This window comes from Pteropus alecto, unplaced genomic scaffold (genome assembly GCF_000325575.1).
Source record: "Pteropus alecto unplaced genomic scaffold, ASM32557v1 scaffold81, whole genome shotgun sequence".
In the NCBI taxonomy this organism is placed as follows: domain Eukaryota; kingdom Metazoa; phylum Chordata; class Mammalia; order Chiroptera; family Pteropodidae; genus Pteropus; species Pteropus alecto.
This window is the reverse complement of record NW_006433378.1, coordinates 5,505,208-5,523,277: the sequence shown is the minus strand read 5'-3', so window position 1 is coordinate 5,523,277 and position 18,070 is coordinate 5,505,208. Positions and strand designations below refer to the sequence as shown.

General features: G+C 33.2%; 1 protein-coding gene and 1 pseudogene across 1 annotated transcript in view; one reads left to right on the top strand and one right to left on the bottom strand.

Annotated features, from left to right (window-relative positions):
* RSRC1 (arginine and serine rich coiled-coil 1) overlaps positions 1-18,070 on the top strand; it is a 369,031-nt gene that overhangs the window by 12,406 nt on the left and 338,555 nt on the right. The window lies entirely within an intron of this gene.
* LOC102885236 lies at positions 8,832-9,242 on the bottom strand (annotated as a pseudogene).

Genomic DNA, 18,070 nt, shown 5'->3' with positions numbered 1-18,070 from the left:
GTATTTTTCTAAGTACTGGTCCCTTTCTTCTAGGTTATTAAATTTGGTGTTATATACTTTTTCATAGTATTCTTGTATGATCCTTTGTATTTCTGCGACGTCAGTTGTAATTTCCCCTCTTTCATCCCTGATTTTGTTTATTTGGATCCTTTCTCTTTTTTCTTTAGTGAGTCTAGCTAGGGATTTGTCAATTTTATTAACTTTCTCAAAGAACCAGCTCTTTGTTGCATTTATTTTTTCTATTTTTTTTGTTTTTTTTCATTTCATTTTTTTCTGCTCTAATTTTGATTATTTCTTTCCTTCTGCTGCCTTTAGGCTTCATTTGTTCTTCCTTTTGTAATTTTTTAAGATGAAGCATTAGGTTGTTTATTTGGGCTCATTCTTGTTTTTGGAGATAGGCCTGTAACTTTCCTCTTATGACCGCTTTTACCGTGTCCCAAAAGTTTTGATATGTTGTACTATCATTATCATTCGTTTCTATATATACTATTAGGCTTCAGTTGTGGGGATATATTAGCAGCCTGATTTTGTTATCTAAGCGTATAAATCTCTCTATGAATCTGAAGTTAGGTAATAGCAATAAGTCCAAATGTTTAGATTTTCTGGCTTGTATCATTTTGCTTCAGTCTCCTTTCCTTCGTATACACAGGAATAAGCCACTCTGTGTTATATGTCTTTGCTCTCTGTACATGTCCCTGAGTTGCTAGCTTTGTTTCTTTGAGCATGCTTTCTTCTAGTTTCTTGAATTATCTCTACTTTGAGAAGTGTTTCTACCCTTTAATGTTCATTTCTATTTAATCTTTAATTCTCTTCTTCATGAAATCTTTTTTTGATTTTTACCTTTTCACTCCAAAGTCAAATTTAATCCATCCTTTCTCTGACCCACCATCACATGTGATTCCTGAAATGTAACAGTTATATTATGAATATGAGGTTTTTGTTATTTTCATATATTGTAAACTCTTGCAGGGGGATTCTCTTGGTACCTTGTATAATGCCTGGCTTAGTAAATATGCCTTGATTGATTGGATGATTAATTGGGGGAAATGAAGTTAGGTAGAGAGCTGATTTTTGTAATAAGGAAAAGTTTTATTGTTTTATTGATTTGTAGAAGGAAAGCTTTATTTTGGATGTATTGATTTGTCTAAAAAGAGGCTGATTCCGAGAAAACAACTTCAATTGAAATTTCCTGTCATTGGGAATAGAAACCATAATCCATGCTTTTATGTGGTCTTTTTTAGTTTATGAAGTATTTTCATATATGCTGAATCAATCAGAGTTTAATTAGGGAAACAGAAGCCACTCAATTCATTAGAGTTTTAACACAGGGAATTAAAGGCTTATATAAACTTTGGGAGGGCTCAGGGAATTAGGGAAGCTGTCCCTGATTATTTTAGCCTGAAGCATGGAAGCTAGTTGTTTTCTCAGAAATCACTGGAAGTCTTAAGAACTCTTCAGATTTGTAGCACCAAAGTGGGTACTTCTCAAGAAACTACTCACCTGGAAGCTGCTTCTCTGCCCAACCATCTATCTACAACTACCTCCAGAAGGGAATCTGGAAATGTTAATTTTCTTTTGCAGTGCAAGGAAGACCTTAAAAGTCATGGCAGTGATGTCTAGTCAGCAACAAACTATTTTGAGCACAGGCGTTTAGTAATTTGAGTTTTGTATTTGTCAGGCAGTCATGCAGGGTAATACCTATTTTATATATGAGGAATCAAGTTATTCAACAGTAACTTTCCAGCCTCTTGCATCAACACTTCTGCATTTAATTGCCAATAACTTCATAACCTGGAAACACCAAAAAGTCCTAAATTTTGAGAAAATGCATTATCTGTGTCATATCTTATGTTATTTTGTAAAATATATTTTAGGAATTTATTTTTCAAAATGTTTAAATTGAGTTTCATGGTTAATCTTGGTTTAACAAGAAAAGGGAAGAACTCATTTCTTGAACATTTTAGTTAATCAAGGCTTTAAATAGAGAAGATGAAAATAATGAGTTTTTCATAGATGAAGTACTATATGATTTTAAATCTGGAAGGTGTGTTAATGATCTCTGTGCTTTTTAAATAGAAATGAGTTCAGTCATGGAAAGTCAAATACTTTAAATATTTAATACTTAAATATTTAAATATTTGAAAAACAAAGTTCAGGAAACTTTATTGTTACATTTGTAAAAAAAATAATTGAAAGATGAGGCATGTTTTGGGGGATGGCAGGACTGGAGGGGAGTCAAATATGTGAGGTTTGCTGCATTTTCCATGGATAAGTTTAAAGTAATTAGTTGATTATGCTTTTTAATATAATTTTTATGTTTTTTAATTACTCAAGTTGTGACATGTATCATATCACTTCCTTCTGCAACAGTAAGAAACCTACTCCTATTACATTTTATTATTTTATATTATTTCTTCTTTTCTAGAATACACAGAAAGAGTTTCAGAATTGCTGATACATACCAGTAAGAAGAACAAACTTATAAACTAGAGTTCGATATTTTTTATGGTTCTTTTTATCTTTACTCTGGGGTTCTGTAGTTCTCCCCACTTCACTGTGGTTAGTTTCTTGGAAGAGTTAGGTTCATTTGTTTCTGTTTACATTTCATTTTACGTTTTTTTATCCCCCTAAATTTTAAAATTTTATTTACTTATTTGCCTCCCCCATTATTATAGTATGTGGTTATAAAAGATAGCACAGTATTAAAAGGTGGACGCAAATAAGGATCACTCCCTTTCTTCTGTCTTGTTCCTGACCACCACCTAGGTAATTAATCCTATAAGTTTGGTATTTGAGCTTTCCTCTGTTTCTTTTTAAATGAAGTAGTAGTTATATCTGTGGCATACTGTAGCTACTCTTTTATGCTTTTCCTTTTTTTGTTGTTATTTAGTAATATATCTTGGAAATAACTATCCATTAATTGTAATCTTACTCATATTTTATAGTTGCTTAGTACTTCATTGTGTGGATTTATCATAATTTGTTTAGCCAATCTCCTAGGTTTGGACGTTAGTAATACTGCCAATGTTTTGCAGTTACTAAAAGGCTGCCACGATTAACATTGTGCTTCAGGGTTTTTGTTTGGGGTATATCTTCAGGGGAAACTCAGAAGTTGGATTGCTGGATCAAAAGGTGAATGTTTGTAGTTTTGTTAGAAATTACTAAATTCTTGTCAGTAATATATCCGAGGCTTGTTTCTTCATAACCTCACCAGTAGAATGTATTGTCGTTTAAACATTTTTGCCAATATGATAGATGAGAAATGGTATTTTAGTGTAAGGTTAGTTTTTATTTCTTTTTCTCATATGTGAGGTTGAACATCTTTTCATATGTTTGAGGACCAATTATTCTATCTTTTTTGTGTGTGAATTTTCTGTTCATGTCTTTGGATTTTTAATCTTTTTTTTCCTTCAATTTTTAAGAGACTTACTAGATATATTAGTTCTTTAGCTGTGATACATATAGCAAATATTTTCTCTTAATTTTTCAGTTGTCTTTTGACTTCATTTATGGTATTTATTGGCCACGCAAAAGTTTTTTTTCCTTTATGTGGTCAAATTTATCACTCTTCTTTCATCGCATCTTTCCTTATATGCAGAACATAGAGAAATTATTTCCTTACATTTAGATGTAGAGGAATTTGCTGATGTGTTTTCTGTTGTACTTGTTTGTTTCATTTTTTTACATTGAGATCTTTTATATATTTGAATTTATTCTAGTGTATGATTTGACGTATGGACCTTTTTTCCCCCAAATGGCTGTTCTCTCATCACCATTTATTAAAAACTCCATCTTTGCCCCAGTGATTTGTGATGCCCTTTTTATAATATACTAAATTCCATTAGTACCTGAGTCTTTTTCCATTGATCTACTTGTCTGTTTATGCACCAGTAACACACTTATAATTATAGAAATTTTATAGTATATTTTAATGTTGGATAGGCCTAGTCCCTCCTTTGACTTTTAGCTTTTCCTTTTCCATGTTTTTTTTTTGGCTAGTCTTTTTATGTGAACTGTTTATTTTTTCATATAAACTTTGGTATTAATTCATTTAGGTTCACTTAAAAAGCTTGTTGGTGTTTTTGGGGGGAGTTTTATTAAACTTAAAAATTAAGGAGAACCGACACCTTTATTATGTTGAATTGTTCTAAAAGCAAAGAGGTGGTTTTTCTATTTGTTCTGGTCTAGTGTTTTTGTGATTCAGAAGTATTTTAAAGTTTTCCTCATATAAATTTTACTCATTTCTTGCTAACTTTATTCCAAAGTGTTTTAGCTTCTTTACTGCTATCGTAGATGAGATTTCCCCTACCGTTATGATATCTAAATAGTTATTGTTTCTGTATGTGAAGTCTACAGATGTCTGTTTATTTTACTTATTTCAAGCTTTATTGAGATATAATTGACATATAACATTATGTAAGTTTAAAGTATACAACATGTTGATTTGCTACACTTAAATGCTGCAGAATTATTACCACCATAGCCTTAGCTAACACCTCTTTCACATCACATAATCACCATTTCTTTTTTGTGGTAACAACATTTAAGATCTCTCCTAGAAACTTTCAGGTATACATATAATACAATGCTACTAACTATAGTCAACATGCTGTACATTTGATCCCCAGAACTTACTCATCTTATAACTGGAAATTTTTACTCTTTGACCCCATTTCTCCCACCCTTCAGCTCCTGGTAAACACCACCATTCTAGTCTCTGTTTCTGAGTTTGGCTTTTTTGGATTCCACATGTAAGTGATATCAAACAATATTTGTATTTCTCTATCTGACTTATTTCACTTAGCATAATGCTCTCAGGGTCCATACACATCGCAAATAGCATGATTTCCTTCTTTCTCATGGCTGAATAATGTTCCATTGTATGTATATATACCACATCTTTCTTATCCATTCTTCTGCTGACGGGCACTTAAGTTGTTTCCATATCTTTGCTATTGTGAATAATGCTGCAGTGAACATGGGAGTGAGATTCTGTTTTTGTTTTCCTTGGATATATATCCGGATATGGGATTACTGTAAAGTGTTCTCTTTTCTTCACATTGTTGCCAACACTTGTTATCATTTAATGATAGCCATTTTAGCAGGTGTAAGATGATATATCTCATTGTGGTTTTGATTTGCATTTCCTTGATGATTAGTGCTGTTGAATATCTTTTCATGTTCCTGTTGGCCATTTGTATGTCATCTTTGGAAAAATGTCGGTTCAGATCCTCTGCCCACTTTTTAATTGGATGGTTTGGTTTTTTTTTTAGTTTTTTGCTTTTGAGTTGTATGAGTTCTTTATATATTTTGGATATTAACCTCTTTTTCGATATACGACTTGCAAATATTTTCTCCCATTCCATTGGTTGCCTTTTCATTTTGTTAATGCTTTCTTTTGCTATGCAAAAGCTTTTTAGTTTGATGTTCTATTGTCTTTGCTTTTTATGTAAAATCAAAAAATCTTTTATTGTCTTTGCTTTTTATGTAAAATCCAAAAATCTTTCCCAAGACTGATGTCAAGGAGATTACCCGCTATGTTTTTTTCTAGGAGTTTTATTGGTCTGTCATTTTTCTTTAGCTAGTGGCTTGTCTCTTGTTAATTTTTTCTAAAAATTGATTTTGTCTTATTATTTAGGTCTTCTGTTTCCCTATATCTACCTTATTAATTCATGCTTTTATTAATTCTTGATTTCAGGTCTTGCATTCAAGTGTTTAACCCATTTTTGAGTTGGTTTTTGTGTATGATGTAAGATAGTGGTCCAGTTTCATTCTTTTGCATATGGCTATCTGATTTTCTCAGCAGCGTTTATTAAAGAAACTCTCCATTGTATATTATTGACTCCTTTGTCATATAGTAATTAACCGTACATGGGTGGGTTTATTTCTGAGCTCTTTATTCAATTCCATTGATTTATGTTTCTATTTTTATGCCAATACTATACTGTTTTTGATGATCATAACTTTGTAATATAGTTTGAAATCAGAAATTGTAATGCTACTAACTTTGTTCTTCTTTCTGAAGATTTCTGGGGGTCAGGGTAAAGATGACAGACTAGGTAAAAGCAGGGTTCGTCTCCTCCCAGGACAGCATTGAAATTACAACCAAATTATAAAATAATCAACGTGGAGAATCACCTGAAGTTCAGCTGATCGTAACACCTACATCTGATAATATAAAGGAGCCACATCGAAGCCAGTAGGAGGGGCAAAGTCCCGAATTGGGCTGGTCTCGCACCCGCGGGTGGTGGATGATCACCGGGAGGGAGAGCGAGGCTGCAGAGGCTCTCCTGAAGGAGAGGGGGTTCCTTGTCTCATCTGGAGGCTATGCAGCACAGGGTCCCAGCCCAGGGAAGAGGAGATTCCAATAACTCTGACTGTAGAAACTAGAGTGGATTCTGGCCATCTGAGTGAGACGGAAAGCAACTGAGCCCCTAGATGTCCCTTTGAAGGACCCGCACAAAGGATTTCTGACCTGCGGACACTCACCTGGGACATCGGCCATGGGTCTGAGGCTCGCGCAAGATTCAGTCTGAAAAAATCTCCATTACCTGGAGTCAGAAAGAGAGATGGAAAGGCAGCCACCATTGTGCCTTAGTCTGGCCTCCCTACAGACCATGCCAGCTTGATTGTGCAGACCCCTCCCACAGAACCATTAGAAGCCCCTGGTCTGATGGCGGGAACTTACAGCAGTTACTGAATTTCCAGCAAGACTGAGGCTGTTTTGATCTGGCAGTCACTGTCTCTCTGAGACCCTGCCCCACACAACCTACAGACTGCCTGCCCAGGGCAGGTATTATTGGCTTGCTGCCAAGCTCAGCTCCAAGTGATTCAGAACCAAGTGTTCACAGTGGGACAGCCATCCTTGTGAGTGGCCTTCCCAAATGCAGCAAAAGCAGCCAGCCCTATAAGCTACATTTCAAGTCCCAATGGGCGACCAGTGCTATGAGCCGCATTTCAACAGAAAACATGGCAGAGTGAGAGACATCCTCAGATCTCTCCCCTTGAAACAACAATAAGCTGAACATCTAAAACTCAACAAAAAACACCCAAACTGCACACCAGCACGCCTGACTGTGGGATCTGCACATAAGAGCTACCAGAGGTACTTTAAGGCATTATATAAAGCAGGGACCAAAGGCTTAGACGCCACCTACTGGAAACCAAAAGAAAAGCGCCTTCTTTGCAGCAGACTACAGACAGACCTTTATATAATAAACCTTTCTGGAAAACAGTATAATACACTTCCATTAATGCCTAGGAGGAGAAATAGTCCGTTAAACACCATGAACAACCAACGTGACAAGCCATCTCATAAAGAAAGAGAAAAATCTCTAGAAAATAAGCTTACAGACATAGAAATATGCAACTTAAATGACAGAGAATTTAGGATGGTACTTCTGAAAAAACTCAATGAGATCGAAAACAAATCATATCAACAATTTCAGGATTTGAAAACAACTAGATGAGAAGAGCAAGGAGATTGAAACCCTCAAAAAGAACCAAATAGAACTTCTAGAGAGTTGAAAAATGAAAAGAGCAAGCTTGAAGATTTCTTTGGCTATTTGGGGGTTTTTAAGGTTCCATACACATTTTGGGATTGTTTGTTCTATTTCTGTAAACAATGACATTGGATTTATTTATTTATTTTCATTATGGTGACATTGGTTAACGAAATCCAGTAAATTTCAGGTGTACAGTTCAATAGTAGGGCATATATATATTGCATTGCGTGTTCACTGCCCAAAGTTAGATTTCTTTCTGTCACCACATTTTTGACCCCTTTTACCTCATCTACTTTCCCCGCCCCACCCCCTCTCCCTCTGCCTTCTGGTAACTGCTAGTCTATTGTCCATGTCCATGAATCTGTTTGTCCTGTTTGTTGCTTTTAGGTTTATATCCCATGTGTAATTGACACCATGTGGTTTTCAACTTTTTCTGTCTGGCGTATTTAGCTTAGCATGGTTATCTCAAGGTCCATCCATGTTGTTGCAAATGGCAGTATTTCATCTCTTCTTATGGCATTGGAATTTTCATAGGGATTCCCTTAAATCTAGATTATGTTAGGTAGTATGGATTATATACATTTTATATGCTGCTACTTCTTTCATTGTTTGAATTTTAGCATTGACTCTAGGGTTTATCAGATATACTGTCATATCATCCACAAATAAAAATTTTACTTCTTTTCCAGTTTTTATTCCTTCATTTGCTTTCTCTTATCTAATTGCATTGATCTTTGCCTCCAGTTAAATGTGGAATAGCAGTGGAGATGATATACATCCTCGTTTTTTTTCTTGATTTTAGTGTAAATGCCTCTCGTATTTTTCCTGTTAAGAAATGCACTGGCTCTAGGGCTAAAGTGTGTATATTTTTTTCATGTTAAGAGAGGGTATATCACTTTGTATTTTTTTTTCCAGGAATGGGTATTGAATTTTGCTGAAGGCTTTTTCATCATTCGTGGATATAATCACATGGTTTTTGTTTTCTTAGATCTGTTAAGGAACTAATCTTGCATTTCTGGAAAAATCAATTAGCCCTGGTGTATTATTTTCTTAATGTAGTGTGGAATTCCGTTCATTCATTTTTTAATTTAGTATTTTTATGTAGATATTTATATGCGATATTGGTCTGTAGTTTTTCTTTTTTATACTGTGTTTATCAAGTTTAGTTATAATCATCCTTGCTTCATAAACAGAATTGGAAAGTTTTCCTTTATTTTTGTTATTCTCAATTCATGGAGCATTAGGACTATCTGGTCTTTGAAATTTTGGTAAATTTGTGAAACTGTCTGGGCCTGGTGCTTTTTTTTTTTTCCAGCATGAATACTTTTATATAACCACGGGTGAACAAGCCACAAATTTTGAAGTTAAATCCACTAAGAAGATAATAGCAAAATTTAAAAAGATTTCTATGGTGATGTGACTACCATTCACAATAAAACATTCATAATTGAAAATTTTATTTTATATACAAAGAGCTAGCATTGTTTCTGCAGTAGATGTCGGAATGACCCATTCATGGAAGTTCACTTGGGCCAACTTAATGAAGCCTATATCTTTCGCGTACTGACGGAAGCACTGGTAGCACATGTTGAGGCCGTATTTCTGGATCAGACCGTGTGGATTTGAGCAGACGTGGCAAGAAGGAGAACCCTGGCCGAATTTTCTCGGATGGCTCCAGTACAGTTGCTCATGACCCATCTTGCTCTCTCGGAGGCAACGAGGCAGAAGTTGGGCCTGGCACTTTTTTGGTAGAGCGACTCATTGATAACTTTATTTCTTCAACAGAAATTGGTCAGTCTAAACTTTGTTTCCTACAAGTTTACTTTTGATAAACTGTATTTTTATAGTATATGATTCATTTCATCTATATTTTGAAATATATATACCTGGAGGTCTGCAAATTTTTCTTTCCTTCTGTTTCAATGCTTATTTTCCTTGTCATTTATTTATATATTTGTGCTTTTTCTGTTGTTTAAGTTAGCTGGTGGATTGTCTCTTGTTAATTTTTTTAAAAAAATTGATTTTGGCTTATTATCTAGATCTTCTTTTTATTATCTGTCTTACTAATTCCTGCTTTTATCTTTATTTCTTGCTTTGTGCTTTCTTTTGTTTTAGTTTGTTATTCGTTTTCTAGTCTTTGGGGCTGGGAATTTATTTATATTTGTGCTTCATTTCTGTAGATAAAAGTATTTAAGGCTATGAATTTTCCTCTAATCACTGTTCCAAATATATCCCATAGATTTTTTTCCAACATAATTTTATGAAAAATTTCAAGCATACAGTAAAATTGAAAGAATTTTACTGTGCATACTCATATATCGATCACCTAGCTATTACCATTAACATTTTACTTACTTTATCACATATCAATCCATTTATCTATTCCTCTATCTGTTAATAACTCATCCTGGTGTTTGGACACATTTTCAACTGCAGATATTAGTAAGCTTTCCCCTTAAATATTTCAGCATATTTATCACTAAGCAGAGTTCAGTATTCCTTTACAGATTTTTCTTTTGAAAACAAAAACTTAGAAATGTTTTTCTTTGAGGAAAATTTGAATACATTGAAATATACAAACCTTTAGCATACATTTACTGGATTTTGACAAATGCACGTACCTATCAAGATATAGAATATTACCATTACCCAGAAAATCCCCTCATAATTATTGCCAGATTCCTGCTTACATTCTTCTCAGAGGCAACCACTGTTTTGGGTTTTTTCTGCCATAGTAGTTTTCATATGAGTATTATAAATTTTTGTTCATGGTACTTTTGAGATCCACACATGTTGTGTATGTCATAGTTCATCCCTTTTTTATATTGTTGATAGTATTCTATTGTATGGATATATCACATATTTTCTAGAATTTTATTTAAATGTAACTATATCATAGTAATATTTAGCATGTGACTTTTTAGTTAGTATAATGCTTCGATCTTTATATCACTACTTTGTTTTTTTGTTTTTGTTTTTGTTTTTGCTAAACAGTGAATATGCCATAGTTTATTTACTATTTTTCTATTTATGGGTGCCTGGGCTCTTTCTAGGTTTGGCTATTATAAATAAAGCTACTATAAACATTTCTCTTAGAAGTCTTTTTGTTGATATCTATATTTGTTTCTTTTAAGTAAATAACTAAGAGTGAAACTTGTAAGTCATAAGGTAGGTGTCTGGTTTAGTTTTATAAGGTATAGTCAAAAGTTTTCCGAATGGTTTTCCATGGTTGTATTATTTTATATTCCCACCAACAATGAATGTATATGAGTTCCACTTACATGTAAACTCATCAGCACTTGGCGTTAGTTTTTTTCATTTTAGCCAACATGGTGGGCTTTAGTAGTATCTCATGGTGTTAAGTTGTGTTTATAGTTTTAGCTCTTATATTTGTATGTATCTATGATGCACTTATATTATTTTTTTATTGTGGTAAAATCAACAAATTATACTTTTTAACAGTTTTTCAGTGTCCTGTATTGTTAAGTATATGCACATTGTTGTACAAAGAGATCTTTAGAACTTTTTCATCTTTCATGACCAAAATGCTATTCCCATGGAACAACAACTCCCAGTTTCCTGCTTCTCCCATCTCCAGGCAATCACCATTCTACTTTTTGTTTCTATGAGTTTGATTGTTTTAGACAACTCGTATATAAGTGGAATCATGCAATTTTTTTTTGTTTCACTTAGTGTAATGTCCCACGTTGTAGCATAGGACAGGGTTTTCTTTCTTTTTAAAGGATGAATATATTCCATTATATGTATATACCACATTTTATAACTATTCATCCATCAATGGACATTCAGGTTGCTTCTACATCTTGGATATAGTGAATAATGATGCAATGAACATGGGTGTGCACATATCTCTTCAAGATCCTGTATTCAGTTCTTTTTGAATATATACCCAGAAGTTGGATTGTTGAATCATATGGTAGTTCTATTTTTAATTCTTTGAGGAACCTTCATATTGTTTTCCATAGCAGCTACACCATTTTATAGTTCTACCAACGTGGTGTTGTCGTCGTCGTTGTTATTGTTGTTATTATTTTGGATAGTGGCCATCTTAACAAGTGTGAGATGATATCTAGTGGTTTTGATTTGCATATCCCTGATGGTTTAGTGATGTTGAGAGTCTTTTCATGTGCCTATTGTCAATTTATACATCTTCTTTGGAGAAATGTTTGAGTCTTTTGACCACCTTTTGACCAATTTTTAATTTGGTTATTTTTTGTTAATGAGTTATAGGAGTTTTTTTTTTACACTGAATATTAACCTTTTATTTAATGTATGGTTTGCAAATATTTTCTCCAACTTAATAGGTTGTCTTTTCAATCTTGATTCTTTCCCTTTCTGCACAGAAATTGTAGTACCATTTGTCTATTTTCACTTTTGTTACCTTAGCTTTTAGTGTCATAGTCAAGAAATCATTGTCCATTCCAATGTCATGGAGTTTTCTCCCTGTGTTTTCTTCTAGGAGTTTTATAGTTTTAGGTCTTATGTTTAGGTCTTTAATCCATTGTGAGTTAATTTTATATATGGTATAAGGTAAGAGTCTATTTTTATTCTTTTGCATGTAGATGTCCAGCTTTCTCAATATTTATCGAAAAGACTATCATGTCCTTTTTGTGTAGTCTTGTTACCATTGTCCAGGATCATTTGATTATATACATGACGGTTTATTTCTGGGCTCTCTATTCTGTTCTATTTGTTTATATGTCTTTCTGTATGCCAGTATTATACTGTTTTGACTACTATGCCTTTGAAATATATTTTCAAATCAGGAAGGGTGAGGCTTCTAGCTTTATTCTTACCAAAGATTGTTTTAGCTATTTAGGGCCCTTTGGGATTCCATGTGAATTTTAGAATTTTTTCTGTTTCTACAAAAAATGCCCTTGAGATTTTCATAGGGATTGCATTGAATCTGTAGATAGCTTTGCTACTATGGACATTTTAACAATATTGTCTTCTCAAGCCAAGAGCATGAAGTATCTTTCTATTTGTTTGTGTCAACTTTAATATCTTTCAGCTATGTTTTTCAGTTTAGAGTATACAAAACTTTTGCCTTAGTTAAGTTTATTCTTAAGTACTTTGTTCTTTTTAATGCTATTGTAAGTATAATGCTATTATTTTCTTATTTCCTTTTAAGATTGTTCATTGTTAGTATACAAGAACACAGCTGATTTTTGAGCATCGATTCTGTAACCTGTAGCTATTGAATTTGTTTATTCTAGCAGGGTTATTTTGTTGTGTATTTATGTGTGTAATCTTAGGGTTTCTGTATATAAAATCCTGTCATCTGTAAACAGAAATAGTTTCACTTCTTCCTTTCCAATTTGGGTGTCTTATATTTTTGTTTTTGTTGCCCTAATTGTTCTGGCTAAGAATTCCGGTACCATGTTGAATATAAGTGGCAAGTGTGGGTATCTTTGCCTTGTTTCTGATCTAAGAGGAAGAGTTTTCAGTTTTTCATTGTTGAGCATGATATTAACTCTGAGCCTTTCATATATGATCTTTATTTTATTGGGATACTTATCTTCTATTTCTAATTCGTTGAGTGCTTTTATCATGAAAAGGTATTGAATTTTGTCAAATGATTTTTTTCCCACATCAGTTGAGGTGATTATGTGATTTCTGCCTTTTATTCTGTTAATGTGGTATATTACATTTTTGTATATTAAATTCTTGCATTCAAGGATAAATCCCATTTGGTTATGGTGTATAATTGTTTTAACATGCTGCTAAATTTAGTTTGCTGGTATTTTGTTGAGGTTTTTGCGTCAATATTCATCATGGACACTGGTCTGTAGATTTCTTGTGGTATTTTTTTCTGGCTTTGGCTTCAGGGTAATAATGCTGCCTCATAAAATGAGTTTCGATGTGCTCCCTCCTCTTCAGTTTTTTGGAAAAGTTTGAGAGGTTTTGGCATTAATTCTTTTTTAAATGTTTGGTAGAATTCTCCAGTGAAGCCACCAGGTCATAGGCTTTTATTTGTTGGGAGGTTTTGGTTATTGATTCAACTTCCTTATGTGTTACAGTTCTGTTCAGATTTCTATTTCTTCATGATCTAGTCTTGGTAAGTTTTATATATTTAGGAAGTTATCCATTTCTTCTAGGTTATCCAATTTGTTGGTGTATAATTGTTTGTAGTAGTCTCATAATCCTTTTTATTTCTTTGGCATCAATTTTAATGTCTTCTCTACCATATCTGATTTTAGTTATTTGAGTCTTTTGTTTTCTTAGTTAATCTAGTTAAGGGCTTACCAATTTTGTTGATCTTTTCAAGAAATAAACTCTTGGTTTCACTGATTTTTTAAAAAAATTGTTTTTCTATACTCTATTTTGATATTTCTGAGCTAATCATTATTAACTCCTTCCTTCTGCTTTTTATTCTTTTTCTAGTTCCTTGAGATATACAGTTAGGTTATTGGTTTGAGATCTTTCATCTTTTTTGATGTAGGCATTTCCAGCTTTAAACTACCTTCTTAAACCTGCTTTTGTTACAACACATAAGTTTTGGTATGGTGTGATTTCATTTTTATTTGTCTCATGATATTTTCTAATTTCCCTTGTGATTTCTTCTTTGAGTCATTGGTTTTTCAAGAGTATGTTGTTTAATTTGCACATATTTATGGGTTTTCCAGTTTTTCTGTTGTTGATTTCTAGTTTCATTTCATTGTGGTCAAAAGAGATGGTTTGTGAAATTTTAATCATTTTAAATTTGTTAAGGCTTATTTTGTGGCCTAACATGTGATCCATCCTAAAAGATGTTCCTTGTTCACTTGAGAAGAATGTGTATTCTGCTGCTGTTGTGTGTCTGTGTGTGGGGGTGTTCTGTCTATGTCTGTTAGGTTTCATTGGTCTATAGTGTTGTTCAAGTCTTTTGTTTTCTTACAAATCTTCTGTCTGATAGTGCTATCCATTATTGAAAGTAGAGTATTGCAATCTTCTATTGTTATGTTACTATTTCTCTCTTCAGTTATGTCAATGTTTGCTTTATATATTTGATATTAGCTGCATATATATATAATTGTTTCATCTCCTGGCAAAATGACTGATTTATTATTACCTAGTGCCTTCTTTTCCTCTTTTGACAGTTTTTGATTTAAACTCTATTTTGCCTGATATAAACAAGTCTATTCTACCCTCTTTTGGTTACCATTTGCATGGAATATCTTTTTCTGTCCTTTCGCTTTTAGCCAATTTCTGTCTACACTCATGGTGAGTCTCTTGTAGAAGGCATATAATTACATCTTGATTTTTGAAATCCATTCAGCTTGTCTATGTCTTTCATTGGCAAGTTTAAGGCATTTAAACTGATTACTGACATGGAAAACTTACTATTGCCATTTTGTTGTTTTCTGTCTATCTTGTAGCTATTTTGTCTTTCTTTTCCTCTCTTGCTACCTTCTTTTGTGTTTTGTTGATTGTTTTGTACTAACGTGCTTTGATTCCTTTCTTATTTTCTTTTGTTTATCTTCTATAGGTATTTTCTTTGTGGCCACCATGGGACTTACATAAAACATGTTACAATTAGAAAAATTTATTTTAAGCTGATAACCACTTAATTTTAATCATACAAAAAAACTACTTTTTTACATCTGCCCACCTCCATTTTATGTTATTGATGTCACAAATTGTATCTTTATATGTTGTGTATTTGTTAACCTAGTTTTATGGTTATAGTTATTTTTTAAAGACTTTTTTTAGAGTAATTTTAGGTTCATAGGAAAATTGAGAGAATGGTATAAAGGTTTCCTATACACCCTCACATATAAATAGCCTTCTCTGTTATCAGCGTCTCCCACACCAGAGTGGTACATTTGTTACAATCGATGAACTTACATTGAATATTGTAATCACCCCAAGTCCATAGTTTACATTCTAGTATACTCTTGGTTTTGTATATTCTATAGGTTTAGACAAATGTATAATGACATGTATCCATCGTTACAGTTTCATACACAGTAATTTCATTGCCCTAAAAATACCCTGTGCTCTCTGCCTGTTTCATCCCATCTTCTTAACCTCTGGCAACCACTGATCTTTTTATGATCTCCACAGTTTTGCCTTTTCCAGAATGCTATATAGTTGGAATTATCCAGTATGTATGTAGCCTTTTCAGATTGGCTTCTTTCACTTAGTAATATGTAGTTAAGTTTCTTTCGTGTTTTCTCATGGCTCGATAGCTCATGTCTCTTTAGCACTGTACAGGTTTCCCCGCTATACAAAAGTAGAGTATTCTTATGAAACATTCATAAGCCAAAATGGTGCAAAGGGAAGAGTATCCCCCGTTTCCTAAAGTTTGAGTTAAGCCAGCCACTTTGCTTTTAGAAAAGTTGTACATTAGGACCTGTTTTGGCTAACTGAAAGAAATCTGAAGAGGATTTTCTCTCTTGGGATAAAGGTCATTACTATACTAATGTGGGTCTTTGGTGAAAGTGAAGTGGCGTAACTCAAGCTATTGGAAAGTGGGAATACCTGTATAATATTTATCCGTTCACCTACTGAAGGACATATTAGTTGCTTTCAGGTTTTGGAAATTGTAAATAAAGCTGCTAAAACCACGCGTAGGTTTTCATGTGGACATGTTTTCAACTCCTTTGGGTAAATACCAAGGAGTGTGATTGCTGGATTATGTGGTAAGAGTATGTTTAGTTTTGTGAGAAACTGCTAGACTGTTTTCCAAAGTGGCCATACCATTTTGCATTCCACCAGCAATAAATGACAGTTCCTACTGCACTACATCCTTACCAGCATTTGGTGTTGCTGGATTTTGGCCATTTTAATAAGTTTTTAGGTATCTCATTATTTTAATTTGCATTTCCCTGATGACTTGTGATGTGAAACATCTTTTCATATGCTTATATGCCATCTGTGTATCTTCTTTGGTGAGTTGTTTCTTAAGGTCTTTGGCCCATATTTTAATTGGGCTGTTTGTTTTCTTATTGTTGAGTTTTAGGAGTTTTTTGTGTATTTTACAAAGTCCTTTATCACATGTGTCTTTTGCAAATGTTTTCTCCCAGTCTAAGGTTGGTTTTCTTATTCTGTGAATATTGTCTTTCACAGAGTAGAAGCTGTTTTTTTTTTTTTTTGTATTCGATTGATAGTTTTAAGGGAAAAAATATATGACATTTTCAAACTACTTTTTATAAACAACTTCAAAATCCTTAATATCATTCAAGATATTGTCATAGTTCTTTAAAAAAATTTTTTTCTTGTGATTAAGACTTGAAGATCTCTGTTTGCAACTTTCAAATATGCAATACAGATTATTAACTATAGTCACCATGCTGTGCATCACATTCTCATAATTATTTTATAACTGGAAGTTTGTACCTTTCACCACCTTCACCCATTTTTAAGAAGTTTTACATTTTAATGTACTCTAGCTTATCTATTATTTCTTTCTTTGGATTATTCCTTGGTGTTGTATCTAAAACATAACTGCCATATCCAGGGTCATTTAGATTTCTCCTGTTATCTTTAAAAGCTTCAATAAAATCTACATTGCTTGTTAAATAGAAGTTTTATAGTTTTGTGTTTTATACTAAGGTCTGTGATCCATTTTGAGTTACTGTTTGTGAAGGGTATAAGGTCATTGTCTAGGGTTTTTTTGCATGTGGATGTCCAGCTGTTTCAGCACCATTTTTTGAAAAGACTGTCTTTGGTCCATTGTAGTGCTTTTGCTCCCTTGTCAAAGATCAGCTGACTGTATTTATGTGGGTCTATTTCTGGGCTCTCTATTCTGTTCCATTGTTATATTTGTCCTTTTCCCAATACCATGGTTTCTTGATTACTGTAGGTTTATAGTAAGGCTTGAAGTTGAGTAATTTCTGTTCTCCAACTTTATTCTTCTTTAATATTGTGTTGGCTATTCTGGGTCTTTAGCCTGTCCATAAAAACTTGAAAATCAGTTTGATATCCACAAAATGACTTGTTTGGATTTTGACTGGGATTGCATTGAATCTAGAGATCAAGTTGGGAAACTGTTATCTGGACAATATTGAATCTCCATATCCATGAACATGGAACATCTCCCTATTTATTTAGTTCCACTTTGATTTTATTCATCAAAATATTGTAATTTCCTCAGGTGGCTATTGTATATATTTTGTTATACCTAAGTGCTTAATTTTGGGTGTGCTAATCTTAAATGGTATTGTGTTTTAAATTCTACTTGCTCATTGCTGTTATATTGGAAACTTTATTTTCTGGTAATTTCATATTTAATGAAAACTTACAAGAGTACTATAAAGAATTCCTGTATACCCTTTACATTTCTTCTTTAATTGTTGACATTTTGTTAACAGTTACATCTTTATATAATGATATCCACTAACATAGTTTTATAGTTTTTTATGCTTTTATCTTTTAAATTCTGTACCAGTATTAAAACTGCTCTACTTATGACCATTATAATACACTATTTTTTATTTGTTTATATGTTTACCTTTAACAGTGGGCTTTATATTTTTATATGCTTTCGTGTTTGTCTAATGTCTTTTTATTTTAACTTATAGGACTCCCTTGCAGGTCTAGTGGTGATGAACTCGTCAGCC